The 18,937-nt window shown below is 44.2% G+C and overlaps 1 long non-coding RNA gene across 2 annotated transcripts in view; it reads right to left on the minus strand.

Moving 5' to 3' along the window:
- The window catches only part of LOC107127687 (uncharacterized), a 38,450-nt gene extending 20,542 nt beyond the window's left edge, over positions 1-17,908 (minus strand). Inside the window, exons 1-3 of one of the 2 annotated variants that reach the window (XR_006692608.3) lie at positions 17,714-17,908; positions 17,371-17,474; positions 4,197-5,542 (exon numbers count right to left, since the gene is read on the minus strand). This is a non-coding gene — a long non-coding RNA (uncharacterized lncRNA). Of the gene's footprint in view, positions 1-4,196; positions 5,543-16,547; positions 16,766-17,370; positions 17,475-17,713 lie in introns of those variants that run through there. The other variant, XR_006692607.3, reaches the window with a different exon arrangement.
- Positions 17,909-18,937: the final 1,029 nt, after the last annotated feature.

Raw genomic sequence — 18,937 nt, forward strand, 5'->3', positions numbered from 1 at the left:
TGAGCCACTGTGCCTGGCCCCTTCCCTACTACTTAAACTGGGGAGAGGTGGTGGGAATGACTCACCCTAGGTGAAGGCAGTAAGAGGATACATTCTCAGTAAAGAATTTTAAAGGCTGTCCTGCAATCTTTCCACGTTCTGTGAGCTACCATGTCTCTTTTAAAAAATATCTCTTTTGGTGGGGCTAGTCTCAAACACCCAACCTCAGGTGATCCATCTGCCTCAGCCTCCCAAAGTGCTGGTGGCTCATGCCTATAATCCCAGCACTTTGGGAGGCAGAGGTGAGTGGATCACTTGAGGTCGGGAGTTCAAGATCAGCCTGGCCAACATGGTAAAATCCCATCTCTACTAAAAATACAAAAATTAGCCAGGTGTGGTGGCACATGCCTGTAATCCCAGCTACTCAAGAGGCTGAGGTGGGAGAATCTCTTGAACTGGGGAGGCAGAGATTATAGTGAGCCGAGATCATACCACTGCACTCCAGACTGGGTAACAGAGTGAGACTCTGTCTCAAAAAAACAAAACAAAACATAACAAAACCTCTTTTTATGATCAAGCCAACCGGTTGTTTTCTGCTGTATGCAGAAAAGAACCCAATACTGTGCATTTTTCTATCTTCAGAGTGATCACCTAGGTATGAATTTTTATGAAGAAACTTTTGTTTGATCTACAGAAATTCCTTACATTTGACTTGTTTCATTTTCTTCTATCAAATTCCAGAAAATTGCCGGGCATGGTGGCTCACGCCTGTAATCCCAGCACTTTGGGAGGCCGAGGTGGGCGGATCACCTGAGGTCAGGAGCTCGAGACCAGCCTGACCAACATGGAGAAACCCTGTCTCTACTAAAAATACAAAATTAGCCGGGCGTGGTGGCACATGCCTGTAATCCCAGCTACTAGGGAGGCTGAGGCAGGAGATTCGCTTGAACCTGGGAGGCAGAGGTTGCGGTGAGCCGAGATTGCGCCATTGCACTCCAGCCTGGGCAACAAGAGCAAAACTCTGTCTCAAAAAAAATAAATAAATAATAATAATAATAATAAATTCCAGAAAATTAAATTCGACAACTTTATTTAAAAATTGCATACATAATATAATCTGATTTTTGTGAAAAATTTTTTATTCTTCTATCTGTGTTTAGGGACACACCGAATGTTGTTCACTGGGTGCTACCTAATACTGTTGTTGGCTGATGGGAGTTAGGATGATGGTTTATGTTCTTTGTGTTTTTTTCTGTTATCACATGTATTTTTAAAAAATAATCATCAATTATTTGAAATAAATAATAATGTTAAAAAAGCATATTCTCAAAAATTTAATAATGTGAAAGAAAGTAGATTACAAAATTGCAGGCTCATGCCTGTAATCCCAGCACTTTAGCAGGCTGAGGTGAGTGGATCACTTGAGGCCAGGAGTTCAAAACCAGGCCTGGCCAACACGGCAAAACCCCATCTCTACTAGAAATACAAAAATTATCCGGGTGTGGTAGTATGTACCTGTAGTCCCAGCTACTCAGGAGGTTGAAGCAGGAGAATCGCTTGAACCCTGGAGGCGGAGGTTGCAGTGAGCTGAGATGGTGCCACTGCACTCCAGCCTGGGTGACAGAGCGAGACTCCGTCTCAAAAAATCAAAACAAAACAAACCTGCATATTATGCTATTATACAATTATGTAAAGAAAAACGATTGGGAATAATTACATTTAAATGTTTCTAGTTATTTCAGAGAATTGAGAATTTAAGTGAATTTTTTTTTTCTTTTTGAGACTGGGTCTGGCTCTGTCACCCAGTCTGGAGTACAGTGGCATAATCTTGGCTCATTGTAACCTCCACCCACTGAGCTCAAGCTATCCTCCCACCTCAGCCTCCCCAGTAGCTGGGACCACAGGCATGAACCACCATGCCAGGCTATTTTTGTTTTGCTTTGTTTTGTTTTAATAAAGACAGGTCTCTCCATGTTGCTCAGGCTGGTCTCAAACTCCTGACCTCAAATAATCCACCCACCTCACCTCGGCCTCCCAAAGTGCTGGGATTACAGGCATGAGTCACTGCACCTGGCCTAAAGGTGATTTTTAAAATAGCTTTTATAGATTCTAAGTTTTAAAAAGTTAATATATGTATTACTCCTTTGTATTAGGTCAGGGTTTTCCCGAGAAATGGAAGCAATAGGATGTGTGTATATATAGAAAGAGATTTATTATAAAAAAAAAATTGGTTCACACAATTGTGGAGGCTGAGAAGTCTCAAGATCTGCATCAGCAAGCGGGAGACCCAGGAGAGCTGGTGGGATATATAGTCTCAATCCAAAGGCCAGAGAAGACTGATGCCGCCCCCTGAAAGGCAGTCAGGCAGAGAGAGCACATTCAACCTTCATCCACCCTTTTGTTCAACTGAGGCACTCAACAGATTGATTTGATGATCCCACATTGGGAAGGGGCAACTGCTTCCCTCTGTCCACCAATGCAAATGCTAATCTCATCTGAAAACACCCTCACAGACACACCCAGAATAATGTTTAGCCAAATATCTGGGTACCCCACGACCCAGGCAAGTTGACAAATAAAATTAACCATCACACTCATTATAATGAAAAAAAAAAAAAGTCACTGAAAAGACAGAGTGATCTTTCAAAAGAAGCATTTGGACAAGTTGAGTGGCTGCTTATTTGAACATTTTTACAAAGTGTGGAGGGAGGGAACCACATGTTGAGATGTTTCTCAGGACATCAGTAAATATTCTAGATAACCTCACATCTTTGTGTTTGTGGAGGGTATTCAATATCAGAAGTGGCGAGATAGAGAGTCCTGGGATCCAAGCAACCTCTGTTTTGATTTTAATATCTTCTGTTCATGGAGTTGCCAGGGTCAGCCTGCTACGGCACTGGGTACTTTTTTAGATGTGTGGAGGGGGTATGACTCCTGTCTCCAGATGAAGAAATGAAAGGTCCAACACAAGTAAAGACAGAAGATTTAAACCCAAGTTTGAGTCAGCATTTGAAAGGAAAATAAAGAATGGTTGCTGGGGTGGTTGACAGCTTGTTTCCTGGGTCTGAAGCTCCATCTCCTGTCTCTCTTTGATGCTGGACAAGAGCTGGTGGAATTTTTCTTTCTAATCAGGGCATTTTTATTGCAACACACACGTACAAAATTGGAATGTATTTTACATGTCCTTCAATGGGCTTGAAATATTAATTTCCCAGCTATTTAAGATAAAATTGATCGTAGAAGCTCAGAGATTGGAGAACAAGGTGTAATGAGTGAAGCAGTGAATTACGCACCCCAGGACTGCTGTCTACCTCCACTTCCAGGGCAGGTGGAGAACAGCCACTGTGGCAGGGACGTCTGTCTTTGCCAAAATTCACACCATCCCATGTCTACTAAATAAAAATCATCTATTAAATCTTGTAACACAGCCGTTTTCTTTCAAACAGAGAGTCTTGGGGATTTCCCATACTTAGAATTAAATTAAAATAATCTATCCTGCCAGACGTTCTGCTTTTGTGTCTGGACTATGTGAAATGGTGAGGAGAAGAAACGTTTCTGCCAAGTGCCAACACGTTTTAAACACTGAAGCAAGATAGGCTCTAATTTGCCTTAAGATTCAATATTTTTTATTCAGCCAGGTAAGTTTTTAGATTCTTAGACTAATGGCAAAGAACACATCCCAATTCTTAGCCTTCTTTTTACTACTGGCTACACTACAATGATTTTAAGCACATTTTAACATGTAGCTAGTAAGGTATCCTCCTAATCCACACACTTGGGGTTTTAGCACATTGAATTTCTTCTACAACTTCCCTCCTGGACATGGCCCACTGTCTTCCCCATGGCAAAACCTGTTTACAAGTCTTTTATGACACTGAGTACCATTGCTTATGACACTCAGAATTCATGGTTTTGAGATTCAAAAGTCTTTTCTTCCAAACTATTATTTCTGCGGAGACCTTCAAAGTCCATTTTAAGACTCAATATACTATCCCCATAGGTTTCTCCCACCCCCTCCTCTAGGGCAGTATTCTGTGCAAGAAATGTGCAAGGGGAAAAGAAAAGGCACAGACAATATTTTTAAGGGTAAACAGCCTTTACCCCAAGTATATGGCAATACACATATAATAAGCAAATGATATAATAAGCAAATTACAATGGGAAGGGGAGACAGGAAAAAAAAAAATATATATATATATATATATATTTACACTCACCAGACTATGGAGGATTCATCACCAGACCAAGAAGCAACAGCCTGAGCTCCAGCGTCGGCCACCAGTCCGTGCACGATGAGGAGGGTCTCATGAAGCTTCGGCGCAGTCTGGGGCCCTAGCTCGCTTTGTAACAAGTTGTTTGGCATGAGGCCCAGTCATGAGGGCCCTTTGTGACTGGGCTCAAGGAACACAAAAAGGTCAACTTGTTTTTGCGATTGTCTGTTGTTTTTCAATAAGTAACACATAGGAATAGTTTGAAATAGAGATTTCTCTGAAACAGGGCGGGATAAATGCCTCAAGTGACTCACACAACCTGTTCCCGGACTTGGTGACCATTGTTTGTGTCCACATTCAATTGAGTTCAAATTTAATATTTAACTTTTACCCCACAGGCAGGAAGTGAGGATGTCAGCAGGGAAAAAAGGAATGACTGGATATGAAAAACATACTGGCCAATGTCAAACTAGACCAAAAGCATTCTTTGAGTTTTGCCAACTTCATGAGTTTTGAGTTTACTAAAACTCATGAGAATGACTTTACTCAATTTCAGTACTAGCCAAGGACTCCAGGTACCAGAGGCAAGAGAGCTGAAATATGAAGTGAGACTATGTGAAATATAAATGGAAAATAAATTCCTTTTTTTTTCTTTTTTTTTTTTTTTGGAGATGGAATCTCGCTTGTTGCCCAGACTGGAGTGCAGTGGTGCCATCTCGGCTCACTGCAACCTCGCATCTCCCAGGTTCAAGTGATTCTCCTGCCTCAGCCTCCCGAGTAGCTGGAACTACAGATGCCTGCCACCACACCCGGCTAATTTTTGTATTTTTAGTAGAGATGGGGTTTCACCATGTTGGCCAGGCTGGTCTTGAACTCCTGACCTCACGATCTGCCCGCCTCGGCCTCCCAAAGTGCTGGGATTACAGGCGTGAGCCACCACACCCAGCAGAAAATGCTTTAGTTCAGCATCAAAGCAGGAATTATTACAGCATTTATGGATATTTAATTTTATTTGATACACTTGGATGCAACTTTACTCATCACCATTTTTAAACCCATATTTAAAAGTTTTAAAATTTGGGTAGAGGCAGAAAGAGGAGGTTGAGTTGGAGATGTTGGAGTAGTCAGCAGCTTGGTCATTGGTGCTTTTGGGCTTTGTTTGTTCCAGACCTTGACTCTCTCTGGAAAGGGAGGGAGGTTTTGACTCTCTCTGGAAAGGGAGAGAGAGCCACTGCCACCCATGGTTCTGAGCTTGAAGTTGCTAGGACTTCTTTCAAACCTGTGTGCTGAGGAAACTCAGATGTTGGCCTCAGCTCCTAGGCTGAATTCAGCAGATCGGCCCATGAAAAATCCTATATCGAGACAAAGCAAAGGATCTGTCAGAAAGCAACACCTATTGTCCTGGGCTTGACACCAAGGAAAAGGACAGGTAGTAGAAATCCTGCAAGCTGGCCGGGCGCGGTGGCTCAAGCCTGTAGTCCCAGCACTTTGGGAGGCCGAGACGGGCGGATCACGAGGTCAGGAGATCGAGACCATCCTGGCTAACACGGTGAAACCCCGTCTCTACTAAAAAAATACAAAACAACTAGCCGGGCGCGGTGGCAGGCGCCTGTAGTCCCAACTGCTCGGGAGGCTGAGGCAGGAGAATGGCGTAAACCCGGGAGGCGGAGCTTGCAGTGAGCTGAGATCCGGCCACTGCACTCCAGCCTGGGCGGTAGAGCGAGACTCCGTCTCAAAAAAAAAAAAAAAAGAAATCCTGCAAGCTGAAAAGCAGACAGAAAGGTGACAAAGGAGCTGAAGACAGGTGGTGGAGAGAGGAATAATAACCCAGCTCCTCCATCTAGAAAGGATAGTAAGAACCACCAGTAGCTTAACAGAAGACCAAGGATCAGAATTCCCCGATGAAGACTGTTTGTAAGAAGAGAGAGGACAGGGTTACAACTCATCAGCAACTGCATGCAAGCCATGCAAGAAGGGGACTAACAAAACTTTTCCAAATAGTCAAACTGGAGCTCTAGTTTATCAAGTCCCAGTTTAAGATCTCAAGTTACGGCCAGGTGCAGTGGCTCACACCTGCAATCCCAGCACTTTGGGAGGCAGAAGCGGGTGGATCATCTGCAGTCAGGAGTTCGAGACCAGCCTGGCCAACATGGTGAAATCCTATCTCTACTAAAAATACAAAAAACTAGCCAGGCGTGGTGGTGGGCAACTGTAATCCCAGCTACTCGGGAGGCTGAAGCACGAGAATCACTTGAACCTGGGAGGCAGAGGTTGCAGTGAGCCAAGATCGTACCATTGCACTCCAGCCTGGGCAACAAGAGTGAAACTTCACCTTAAAAAAAAAAAAAAAAAAAATGAAGCTAACCAGAACGATGCCAGAGCCAAATGCAGTGAGCTGCCATCACCAGGTGTTCTTCCCTGACCACCAAACCACTGGGTTCCTGACACGGTTTGGATCTGTGTCCCTGCCCAAATCTCATGTAGAATTGTAATCACCAATGTTGGAGGTGGGGCCTAGTGGGAGGTGATTGGATCATGGGGGCAGATTTCCTTCTTGGTGCTGTTCTTGTGATAGTGAGTGAGTTCTCATGAGATCTGGTTGTTTAAAAGTGTGTGACATCTCCCTGCCTTCCTCCCATTCCTGTCATGTGAAGTGCTCATTCTTCCTTTGCTTTCCAACATGATTGTAAGTTCCCTCCCTAGAGGCCTTCCCAGAAGCTGATGCCATCATACTTCCTATACAGCCTGTGGAACTGTGAAACTGTGAGTCAATTAAACCTCTTTTCTTTATAAATTACCCAGTCTCAGGTATTTCTTTATGGCAATGCAAAAATGGACTAATACACTTCCTGTTGTCTTTAATCCTTTAGATAAGAAAATAAGAACATTTCAACCTAAAATCTAAAGTGCAGATATAGGCCAGGCACATTGGCTCATGCCTGTAATCCCAGCACTTTGAGAGGCTGAGGCAGGTGGATCATTTAAGGTCAGGAGTTCAAAACCAGCCTGTCCAACATGGTGAAATCCCATCTCTACTAAAAACACAAAAATCAGCTAGGCATAGTGGCACACGCCTATAATCCCAGCTACTCGGGAGGCTGAGGCACAAGAACTGCTTGAACTCAGGAGGTAGAGGTTGCGGTGAGCCAAGATCATGCCACTGCACTCCAGCCTGGGCAACAAAAGCAAAACTCCATCTCAGAGTGAGACCCTGTCTCAAAAAAAACAGAAAGTGGAGATATAAAATAAGATAAAGTATTTATGTTTAAATTTAATTATGTTTACAGATGTCAATTGGTCTGAAACAAATTCACCAGGTAATTAATCTATTTGCATAGAACTGCTAATTAATGTAAAAACTATACCCGGATGCAGTGGCTCATGCCTGTCATCCCAGCACTTTGGGAGGCCAAGGGAGGCAGGTCACCTGAGGTCAGGAGTTTGAGACCAGCCTGGCCAACATGGTGAAACCCCGTCTCTACTAAAAATACAAAAATTAGCTGAGCATGGTGGCACGTGCCTGTAATCCCAGCCACTTGGGAGGCCGAGGCAGAAGAATCACTTGAACCCAGGAGGTGGAGGTTCCAGTGAGCTGAGATCATGCCACGGCATTCCAGCCTGGATGACAGAGCAAGACTCCATCTCAAAAAGCAAACAAACGAACTATATATATACATATCTATCTATCTATACACACACACACACAATTAGACCTCATCTCATTTGCTTTACATGTTGCTTTATGTGTTGGGTGCACTGTGATGTAATGGTAGCATCAGTACAACTTAAAGTAATTAAATTAATAATTATACTTGATAGTAAGTGTACTCAACTGAGTAACTTTTAAGTGAAACCATTCATGTTTAGACATAGGGAGTGGTAAAGGAACCAACTTTTTCTATTGTTGGTTTGAGGAAAATAGTAATATAAGATTATCAATCATGGACAGTAAATGGCTGAAAGTTAGTGAATCAGATTATAAGCATCTAGCTAAGAATATAAAGATTGAGAAGTAGGTAAACATCTAAATGTTTAGTATACTAGAAATAGCCAAGACAGTAATATGCCAACAACCTGATGTACTGTAAAATGAAAAGATGAACTTTTCCTAATAGTTGCATTTTAGTAAACTGTACAGTGATGAAGGTGGAAAGGGTACTTGGGGCTCATTAGAATGAGGCACAGTATACCCCAATAGCTCTCTTTCTCAAATGCATTGGATAGGTGTCTGTCAACAAATACACCACAACTATTTTTATAGAAACATTATTTAATAGTGACTCAACAGCTTTCAAAATACATTTTTGTATTATAGCACTGCATAAGCTATTCTTTTTTTTTTTTTTTTTTTGAGACAGAGTCTTGCTCTGTCGCCCAAGCTGGAGTGCAGAGGTGCCATCTCAGCTCACTGCAATTTCCCCCTCCAGGGTTCAAGCGTTTCTCGTGCCTCAGCCTCCCAAGTAGCTGGGATAACAGGCACATGCCACCACACCTGGCTAATCTTTGTATTTTTAGTAGAGATGGGGTTTTGCCATGTTGGCCAGGGTGGTCTCAAACTCCTGAGCTCAGGTGATCTGCCTACCTGGGCCTCCCAAAGTGCTGGGCTTACAGGCATGAACCACCATGCCTGGCCTGCACAAGCTATTCTTACGGTGATCTGGCCTCATTGTTTCTGCAAAGCTTGCTTTGGGGAGAGGACACTTACTTTGGGGAGTTGTATAATGTGAAAATTTTAAATAAGTAAGGAAGAAAGAGCCGTGTAAATACATGTAATAAACTTGTAGCATATGTAAAGTTTTCTTGGTCTTTATCCTACAGGAATGAGATATTTTAGTATGAATTTGCTGAATGTAAGAGTGTGGACTGTTTTTTTTTTACTATGGTCTAATTTTAAAGGTCCAAAACAAAGTTTTAAAAAGTTTGCCCAGGCCGGGCGCGGTGGCTCACGCCTGTAATCCCAGCACTTTGGGAGGCCGAGACGGGCGGATCACGAGGTCAGGAGATCGAGACCATCCTGGCTAACACGGTGAAACCCCGTCTCTACTAAAAAATACAAAAAACTAGCCGGGCGAGGTGGCGGGCACCTGTAGTCCCAGCTACTCGGGAGGCTGAGGCAGGAGAATGGCGTGAACCCGGGAGGCGGAGCTTGCAGTGAGCTGAGATCCGGCCACCGCACTCCAGCCTGGGTGACAGAGCGAGACTCCGTCTCAAAAAAAAAAAAAAAAAAAAGTTTGCCCTTGTGCTAAAGTGCCAGTGTCTGTATATTATACTTGATTTGGTTGTAAACTATATTTCTTTTTTTTTTTTTTTTTTTTTGAGACGGAGTCTCACGCTGTTGCCCAGGCTGGAGTGCAGTGGCGCGATCTCGGCTCACTGCAAGCTCCGCCTCCTGGGTTCACGCCATTCTCCTGCCTCAGCCTCCTGAGTAGCTGGGACTACAGGCGCCCGCCACCAAGCCCGGCTAATTTTTTGTATTTTTAGTAGAGACGGGGTTTCACTGTGGTCTCGATCTCCTGACCTTGTGATCCGCCCGCCTCGGCCTCCCAAAGTGCTGGAATTACAGGCTTGAGCCACCGTGCCCGGCCTGTAAACTATATTTCAAAGTAAATCCTAGTGTAATAAGTTTTAGAAGTAAAAAGGCTTCAGCTGCTGAAACACTATTTGTAGATATGAAATGTAGTACAGGTCAATTTTTTTTTCTTTCTGTAAGCCCAAAGATGAACTACTATTGGGTCCCTCCAATCTTAAAGGTTCCCTTTGGCTTTCACCAAGTCTTACAACCTATGATACAAAGATAGTTTAGTGTATGGTGCCAGCAGTGTTTGTTTTTCATTTGGTCAAAATAAGTGCAACCCAGGGCACCACTTATGCAAAAGATGTAAACTCCTGCATAACACCTTGATAGGATGTTTCAACAACCTTAAGGGTAAATGCTATATATAAATTAACCCAATAGCAAGTTAAAAGAAAAAAGTATGTGGGTAAATCTAAAAATTCTGATTGTAACAAAAAGCTGGTTCTTTGACACGATAAAATTCATAGATCATTAGTGAGATTAACCAAGAAAAGAAGAGAGAAGATCCAAATGAGCTCAATTAGAAATGAAACAGGAGGTATTACAGCTGATATCACAGAAATACAAAAGATTTAAAGGCTGCCTTGAACACCTGTATATGCAGAAACTAGAAAACCTAGAGGAAATGGACAAATTCCTGGAAGTATACAACCCTCCTAGATTAAATCAGGAAGAAATAGAAACCCGGAAGAGACCAATAACAAGCAGTGAGATTGAAGCAGTAATTTAAAAAATTGCCAACAACAACAAAAAAAGTCCAGGACCAGATGGATTCACAGATAAATTCTAGCAGACATTCAAAGAATCGGTACCAATCCTACAGAAACTATTTCAAAAGATAGAGACAGAGGAAATCCTCCCCAAATCATTCTGTGGAGCCAGTATCACCCTACTACCAAAACCAGGAAAGGACATAAGAAAAAAAGAAAACTACAGACCAATATCCCTGCTGAATATAGATGCAAAAATCCTCAACAAAATACTAGCGAACTGAAGCCAGCAGCATATCAAAAAGATAATACATTGTGATCCAGTGGATTTCATCCCAGTGATACAGGGATGGCTTAACATATGCAAGTCAATAAATGTGAGACATCATATAAATAGAATTAAAAACAAAAACCATATGGTCATCTCGATAGATGCAGAAAAAGCATTTCATAAAATCTAGTATCCCTTTATAACAAAAACCTTCAACAAAGTAGGCATAGAATGGACTTACCTGAAAGTAGTAAAAGCCATATATGACAAACCCACACGCAACATCATACTGAATGGGGGAAAGTTGAAAGCATTCCCCCAGAGAACTGGAACAAGAGAAGGATGCCCCCTCTCACCACTTCTATTCCACACAGTACTGTAAATCCTGGCCAGAGCAATCAGAGAAAAGAAAGAAATGAAAGGCATCCAAACTGGAAAAGAGGAAGTAAAACTGTCGCTATTTGCCGATGATGAATGTATACTTAAGAAACCCTAAAGACTCATCCTAAAAGCCTCTAGATCTAATAAACAAATTCAATCAAGTCTCAGGATACAAAATCCATGTATACAAATCAGCAGTACTGCTATATACCAACAACGACCAAGATGAAAATCACATCAAATCAAGAACTCAATCCATTTTACAACAGCTGCAAAAATAAAATACTTAGGAATATACTTAACCAAGGAGGAGGAAGATCTCTACAAGGAATACTACAAAACACTGCTGAAAGAAATCATAGATGACAGAAACAAATGGAAACACATCTCATGCTCACGGACGGGACATATAAATATTGTGAAAATGACCATACTGCCCAAAGCAATCTACAGATTCAATGCAATTCCCACCAAAATATCATCATTCTTCACAGAACTAGAAAAAACAATCCTAAAATTCATATAGAACCAAAAAAGAGCCTGCATAGCCAAAGCAATAATACTAAACAAAAAGAACAAATTTGGAGGCACCACATTACCTGATTTCAAATCATACTACAAGGTTATAGTTACCAAAACAGCATGGTACTGGTATAAAAATAGGCATGTAGGCCAGGCGTAGTGACTCACACTTGTAATCCCAGCACTTTGGGAGGCTGAGGCGGGCAGATCACGAGGTCAGGAAATCAAGACCATCCTGGGTAACACGGTGAAACCCCATCTCTACTAAAAATACAAAAAATAAGCCGGTGTGGTGGCAGGCACCTGTAATCCCAGCTACTGGGGAGGCTGAGGCAAGAGAATCGCTTGACCCCAGGAGGCAGAGGTTGCAGTGAGCTGAGAGTGCACCATTGCACTCCAGCCTGGGAGACAAGAGCTAGACTCCGTCTAAAAAAAAAAAAGAAGAAAAAAGAAAACTAGGCACATAGACCAATGGAACAGAATATAGAACCCAGAAATAAAGTCAAATACTTATGGCCAATTGATATTTGACAAAACATACAAAAACATGAATTGAGGAAAGGACACTCTATTCAATAAATGGTGCTGGGAAAACTGGCAAGCCACACGTAGAAGAATGAAACTGGATCTCCATCTCTCACCTTATACAAAAATCAACTCAAGATGGTCAAACACTTAGTATTAGTCTGTTCTCACATTGCTATAAAGAAATACCTGAAACTGCATAATTTATAAAGAGAAGAGGTTTAATTGGCTCATGGTTCCATAGGCTTTAGAGGAAGTATGATGCTGGCATCTGCTCGGCTTCTGATGAGGCCTCAGGAAACTTTCAATCATGGCAGCAGGCAAAGGCCAAGCCCGCACAGGCATGTCTTACATGGCTGGAGCACAAAGAAGAGAGAGAGAGAGACGGTGGGGAGGTGCCACACACTAGATTCTAAACAACCAGATCTCCTGAGAACTCTATCATGAGAACAGCACCAAGGGGCTGGTGCTAACCCATTCATGAGAATGCCACCCACATGACTCAGTCACCCTTCATCAGCCCCCACCTCCAACACTGGGGATTACAATTCAACATGAGATTTGGTGCACACCTGGACACATATCTAAACAACATCAGACTTAAATCTAAGACCCCAAACTATAAAAATTCTAGAAGATAACATCAGAAGAACTCTTCTGGACATTGGCTTAGGCAAAGAATTCATGACTAAGACCCCAAAAGCAAATTCAACAAAAACAAAGATTAATGGAACCTAATTAAACTAAAAAGCTCGGCACAGCAAAAGAAATAATCAGCAGAGTAAACAGAAAACCCACAGAGTGGGAGAAAATACTTGCAGACTGCATCCAACAAAGGTCTAGTATCCAGAATCTACACAGAACTCAAATCAGCAAGAAAATAATAATATCATCATCATCATCATCATCCCATCCAAAAGTGGGCAAAGGACATGAATAAACATTTCTCGAAAGAAAACATACGAATGGCCAACAAACATGAAAAAATGCTTAACATCACAGATCATCAGGGAAATGCAACTTAAAACCACAGTGAGTTGCAACCTTACTCCTGCAAGAATGGCCATAATTAAAAAGTCAAAAAACAACAGATGTTGGCATGGATGTGGTGAAAAGGAAACACTTTTACACTGCTGGTGGGAACGTAAATTAGTACAACCACTGTGGAAAACAGTGTGGAGATTCCTTAAAGAATTAAATGTAGAACTACCATTTGATTTGGCAGTCCCACTGCTGGGTATCTACTCAAAGGAAAACGAGTCATTATGTGAAAAAGACACATGCACACGCAGTACAATTCACAACCGCAAAGACATGGAACCAACCTAAGTGCCCATCAACCAATGAATAAAGAAAATGTGGTACATATACACCATGGAATACTACTCAGCCCTAAAAAGGAATGAAATAATGTCTTTTGCAACCACTTGGATGGAGCTGGAGGCCATTGTTCTAAGTGAAGTAACTCAGGGATGGAAAACCAAATATTGTGTGTTTTCACTTATAAGTAGGAGCTAAACTATGAGGATGCAAAGGCACAGAATGGTATAATGGACTTTTGACTCAGTGGGGAAGGTGGGGAGGGGGCAAGGGATAAAAGACTACACATTGGGTACAGTGTACACTGCTTGGGAGACGGGTACACTAAAATCTCAGAAGCCACCACTAAAGAACTTATTCATGTAACCAAAACCACCTATACCCCCAAAACCATCAAAATTTTAAAAAAAATAAATTCTGATTGTTAATGCCCTAGTTTCTCATTTGGCACATTTTTGATGTTTATGAGCAGACACCTAAGTTGTATTTCTCCAAATAAATTCAGATGAAATAATATTGCCCAAGTTAAATACTGATATCCGGCCGGGCGTGGTGGCTCAAGCCTGTAATCCCAGCACTTTGGGAGGCCGAGACGGGCGGATCACGAGGTCAGGAGATCGAGACCATCCTGGCTAACACGGTGAAACCCCGTCTTTACTAAAAATACAAAAAACTAGCCGGGCGAGGTGACGGGCGCCTGTAGTCCCAGCTACTCGGGAGGCTGAGGCAGGAGAATGGCGTAAACCCAGGAGGCGGAGCTTGCAGTGAGCTGAGATCCGGCCACTGCACTCCAGCCTGGGCGACACAGCGAGACTCCATCTCAAAAAATAAATAAATAAATAAATAAATAAATAAATACTGATATCCTAAAGATAAGTTTCCATAGCATTTAATGTGCAGAATATAAATTAGAAGCATAAAATTAGAAAAATAAAAATTTCTCCCTTCCTTTCAAAAAACGTGTTAAAATTTAATTGTACCAAGACCTTTAGCAGCAGATTCAGTAATAAAAGTCATTGAGATTTAGGAAAATATTTGAAATACCGAAATGTAATTTAATCTGCATTAACTAGTTTCCTAAATATAAAAGCATCTCAGATAATCAAAGTTTAATATTTATTCAAGAAATGAAAGACAGTGATTACTGTAAATATGTGTGGGGATTTTTTGTAATTTTACTTTGAGGCTAGTTTTTCTTTTGATTTTACAGGTCTCTTAAAACATACATACACACATACACATGGACACACATGGACACAGACAAGCACAAACACTTGCACATTTGCACACACTTGCACATTCATGTGACATGTGCACACATACGGACATGCACAGACATGCACGTGTGTGCACATGCCTGGCAGTGTGAAGGTGACAGATTATTTCAACATCTCTTCTATTAAGACAAGACCAACTGTTATGCCAATCCAGGAATTCATGGGACAATTTCTAAAGACAAAAATTTAGGCTGGCACGGTGGCTCATGCCTGTGGTCCCAACACTTTAGGAGTTGAAGTGGGAGGACTGCTTGAGGCCAAGAATTTGAGACCAGCCTGGGCAACACAGCGTGACCTCTTCTCTATAAAACAAATCAGCTGGGTGTGGTGGCGCCCACCTGTAGTCACAGTTACTCAGGAGGCTGAGATGTGAAGATCACTTGAGCCCAGGAGTCAGAGAGGCTGTGGTGTGCTATGATCACACCATTCTGCTCCAGCCTGGGTGACAGAGAGACACCCTATCTCAAAAAATTTTTTTTAACAATTAGCATTTTTAGATTTTGGGGAGTTCCTTTCAAAATTCAAAATTTTAAGTAATAATACACTTATCAAGCTTCTGTATTTATCAACCTCGATTTCTTTTGCAGTGGCTTTCCATTATGAAAGATGAAGGTTTAGCTGATTAAGGCTACTTATCTTCTTCCTCCTAATTTGTTGTGCTTATATTATTATAGTCAGTTTTCCTATAGGTTAACTAGGTTTAATATGCTTGAACTTGAATTTCTTGTTCTGTAAACTTAGACTGTATAAACTTCCACACCACGATGTGAATGAGGGTCTTAGTCCCCCTACCCTTCCCTCTTTCCCCCCAGCTTCTGTATCCTACGTTCTTCCAGTTAGACACGTATTTATTTTTTTTACTGATATATATTTTTTCATTTTTAACAGCTGGTATTTTTTACATGCTACTAATTTCACCCATTGTCAGTAAATCTGTAGAGTTGTGTAACCATCACTGCAATATAGTTTTAGAATATTTCCATCAGTCCAGTATACTTTTATTTCTCTATTGTCAAAGTAAATATCATTTAATCCAGTCCTGTAACCATATTTGAGTTTTCCAGGTTTCATCTATAAATTGATTGAATACATAACACCAGAGTCCTATTAATACACTATCTTGAAACATGTCCAGAGTAAAACGAAAGGCACAGAATTAATCAGAAAACATTCTATTGAAAGTATCGATCAATAGAGTGAAATTAGACTTCAACAGCTGCAGCCTGTTACCGCCTAAGGATAGGCTGTATGAGGACTCACAAGGACCTGTTGTTGAGGTTAGGACGAAATGTTTGGCTAAATTCCCTTGAGAACACCACGCTGTCCTGGGATGGAAAGCCAGGCTCCGGTCATTGCCCACTCCCCGCCTTCCCTCCCACCTCCCGCCCTTATGATCCCATCAATCGCTCTTTTTTGGCAGGGTCGAGTGGTGTCAAAGCAGACGGCTGCTCTGCGCCTACGTAGCCGTATTTTTGTGAGCGGAGCTGCTTTTGTGAGCGCTGCCTGCCTGCAGCATCTCTGCACTCACGCGTGGAGTCGCCGAGAAGCTGCCCGGCCGCTCCAGCAGCCTCCACGCCTACAGGGCTGCGTGCCCGGGATCGCAGCGCGTTCGCGTCTCCTTCCCGCCTCCCTCTGCCCTCCCGCCAGCGAGCGCGTGGCGCCCCGGAGGTGCGAGGGTGACCAGGGTGCACCCCTCTTCTCCTAAGCCAACCTAGGAGGAGACTTCCAGTTTCTGCCGCAGCATTTCCAGCGCCGCGAGCCCTTGCAGCTCCTCACCGTGGCTCAGCAGCCAGCCCAGCGCATCCTCTTCCGGGGCTAGCGCGCACTCCCTCGGCTCTGCTCGCCGTCCCTTGTCTTTCTGCCCCTTGCAGACGCTCTCATTCCATCCTCCCTTCCTTTCCTCTGCCGGGGGGGGGGGGGGCTCGCTATGCAGCCCCCCGTGCTCAGTCTGACGCCTCAGGCTGCCGTACCCGCAGGCTCTGCGGAAGGAGCCCGGGTCCCAGCCCTTGCCCTCCCCCGCCACCACCACGTCCCTCCTCCCTCCTGGAGCTTCCAGGGCCCTGCCGCGGGCCCCTGCATCTCCCGCCAGGCCGTCTCTCTCAGCCTCCGTCTCCTGCAGCCCAGCTCCGCCTCATTCTCCATTCCTCGCCCAGAACCCTGGACATTCTGTCCGCGGTCGCCGCCTGCGGTTTCTCCCCATCAGGCAGGCAGACGCCAGGCTCCGCCAGGTGACAGAACTGCTCTTGCCGAGCCCCGAAGGCCTCCACCTGGTTGACCTTGGCAGCCAGCCCGGGCCTCCTCGGTCCTGACTCTGGGGCCGCTGCCTCCCGCCAGCGCTGCCTTCGCGTGGTTTCAGGGCGCGCACCGCCTTTGCTGGTAACAGCCTCATGGCCCGAGGCCTCCAGACCCCAGGATCTCCCCCTGTACACCGGCCCCTGCCCAGGCCTCCTGTGTCAGCTCGGGGCACCTCTATCCTTGCACTTGTTCAGACCTCCAATGACCTCTGAGTCCTCTCCTGTTTTCACATCCCACCCTCCAGCGTCCTCCCCTCTCAAGTTGGATCTAGATTCCAGCCCCTTCTCATCCCCCACGGTGCTACCTGCCAGTGCCCTCTGCCTCTAGGGTGTCCTTGCTTCCCCTCCTGGGCCTGGCTGGGATCCTTGTAATATGGTGTGTGTGCTCCCGACGACGGCTGGCTTTCATCTAGGAAAAGGCCAACATCAGGAAGCTGCCTAGGAGGCCGCCTGGCCCACGACCTTTCTAACCCATGTCCACCTACTGCCATCCTCCACATGGTGATCATGGCCCCTCCTCCCCGGACCCTTCAAACCTGCCTCCAGTTCCCCCCCAGGGCCTTTGCCCCAATTAGTCCCTGTCTTAGCTCAGGGTGCCACAACAGAATCCAGACAGGGCAGCTTAAACAACAGAAATGCATTTCTCACAGCTCTGGAGGCTGGAAGTCCAAGATCAAGGTGCCTACAGATTTCATGGCTGGTGAGGCGTCTCTCCTTGGCTTGCAGATGGCCTCCTTCTGGCTGTGTCCTCTCATGGGAGAGGGGAGAAGGGAGAGGGGAGGAGGAGGGGGAGAGGGAGAGGGAGAGAAGGAGCAGATAAGGGGAGGTATCCCTGGTGTTTCTTCCTGTTCCTGTAAGGACACAGTTCTATTGGATCAGGGCCCACCCTATGACATCGCATAACCTTTATTACCTCCTTATAGATTCTGTCTCCAAATGCAGTCACACTGGGGCTTAGAGCTTCGACATACGAATTTTGGGAGGACATAGTTTAGTCCACAACTTTCCCTCTGCCCAGGTGGCTCTCCCTTGAATATCTGCAAGGCTGACCTGTTCACCCCTTGAACCTAGGCCGTGCATTGCTGGAGTCCTCTTTACTGAAACCACCTGGAGTTGGGGAAGTAGCCATCATGGAGGAAAAATTGGGCTGCAATTGTCAATGGATGCTAGGTGGTATAAAACAGAGGTAAAACCACCACCAACAGAACAAAAAGCCCAGGTGGCCACAAGTTCAGTCGCCATTTGTAGCAAGAGATGGACATTGGTGCATCCACCCGACGCCACATTTCCAAGGATGCTGCATTCCCAAGTGAGCTGCCAGACCAAAATACAGACGGTGCTGATTTAAACATCCGTGATGAAGCGGTGAGCAGATACACGTGGCGAGAAGGAGGAACGTTAAAGAGCTTTGAGAGGAAGACTTCTGCAGGCAGCTGTGTGCTGTGAGCCCCTCCTCCTGCCTTGTCAAGGACTTGGGTAGGGGGAGCTTATCTTCTTGCCTCAGGCTTGGTGAGGTTCAGCTCAACTGAACCTCTGGGGTTTGGAGGATGCAATCGTTGTGGGATGACTCCTGCCCAGAGAAACACACAGGGCAGAACAGATGGGCTGACAAACTGCTCCTTGGTGGGAAGGTGTGTGGGGAGGTGTTTCTAGGCACCAGTATGAGCCAACTTACTTCTGGATCCGTGTGAATGACATTTCTGTTTTCCCTTTGCTTCATCCCTCCACGTGCTCCAACCCGGGGGACCAGGGAGCACTGTTGGCAGGTGATCAGAGAAGGAACCAGGAAAGAGAAAAGGACCACATGAGGCCTTTCCAAAATCACTGTTTTGGAGAATGATTTATGTACAAGCTGCACCTATTTTAAGTGTG

Source organism: Macaca fascicularis, chromosome 15, assembly GCF_037993035.2.
Source record: "Macaca fascicularis isolate 582-1 chromosome 15, T2T-MFA8v1.1".
In the NCBI taxonomy this organism is placed as follows: Eukaryota; Metazoa; Chordata; class Mammalia; order Primates; family Cercopithecidae; genus Macaca; species Macaca fascicularis.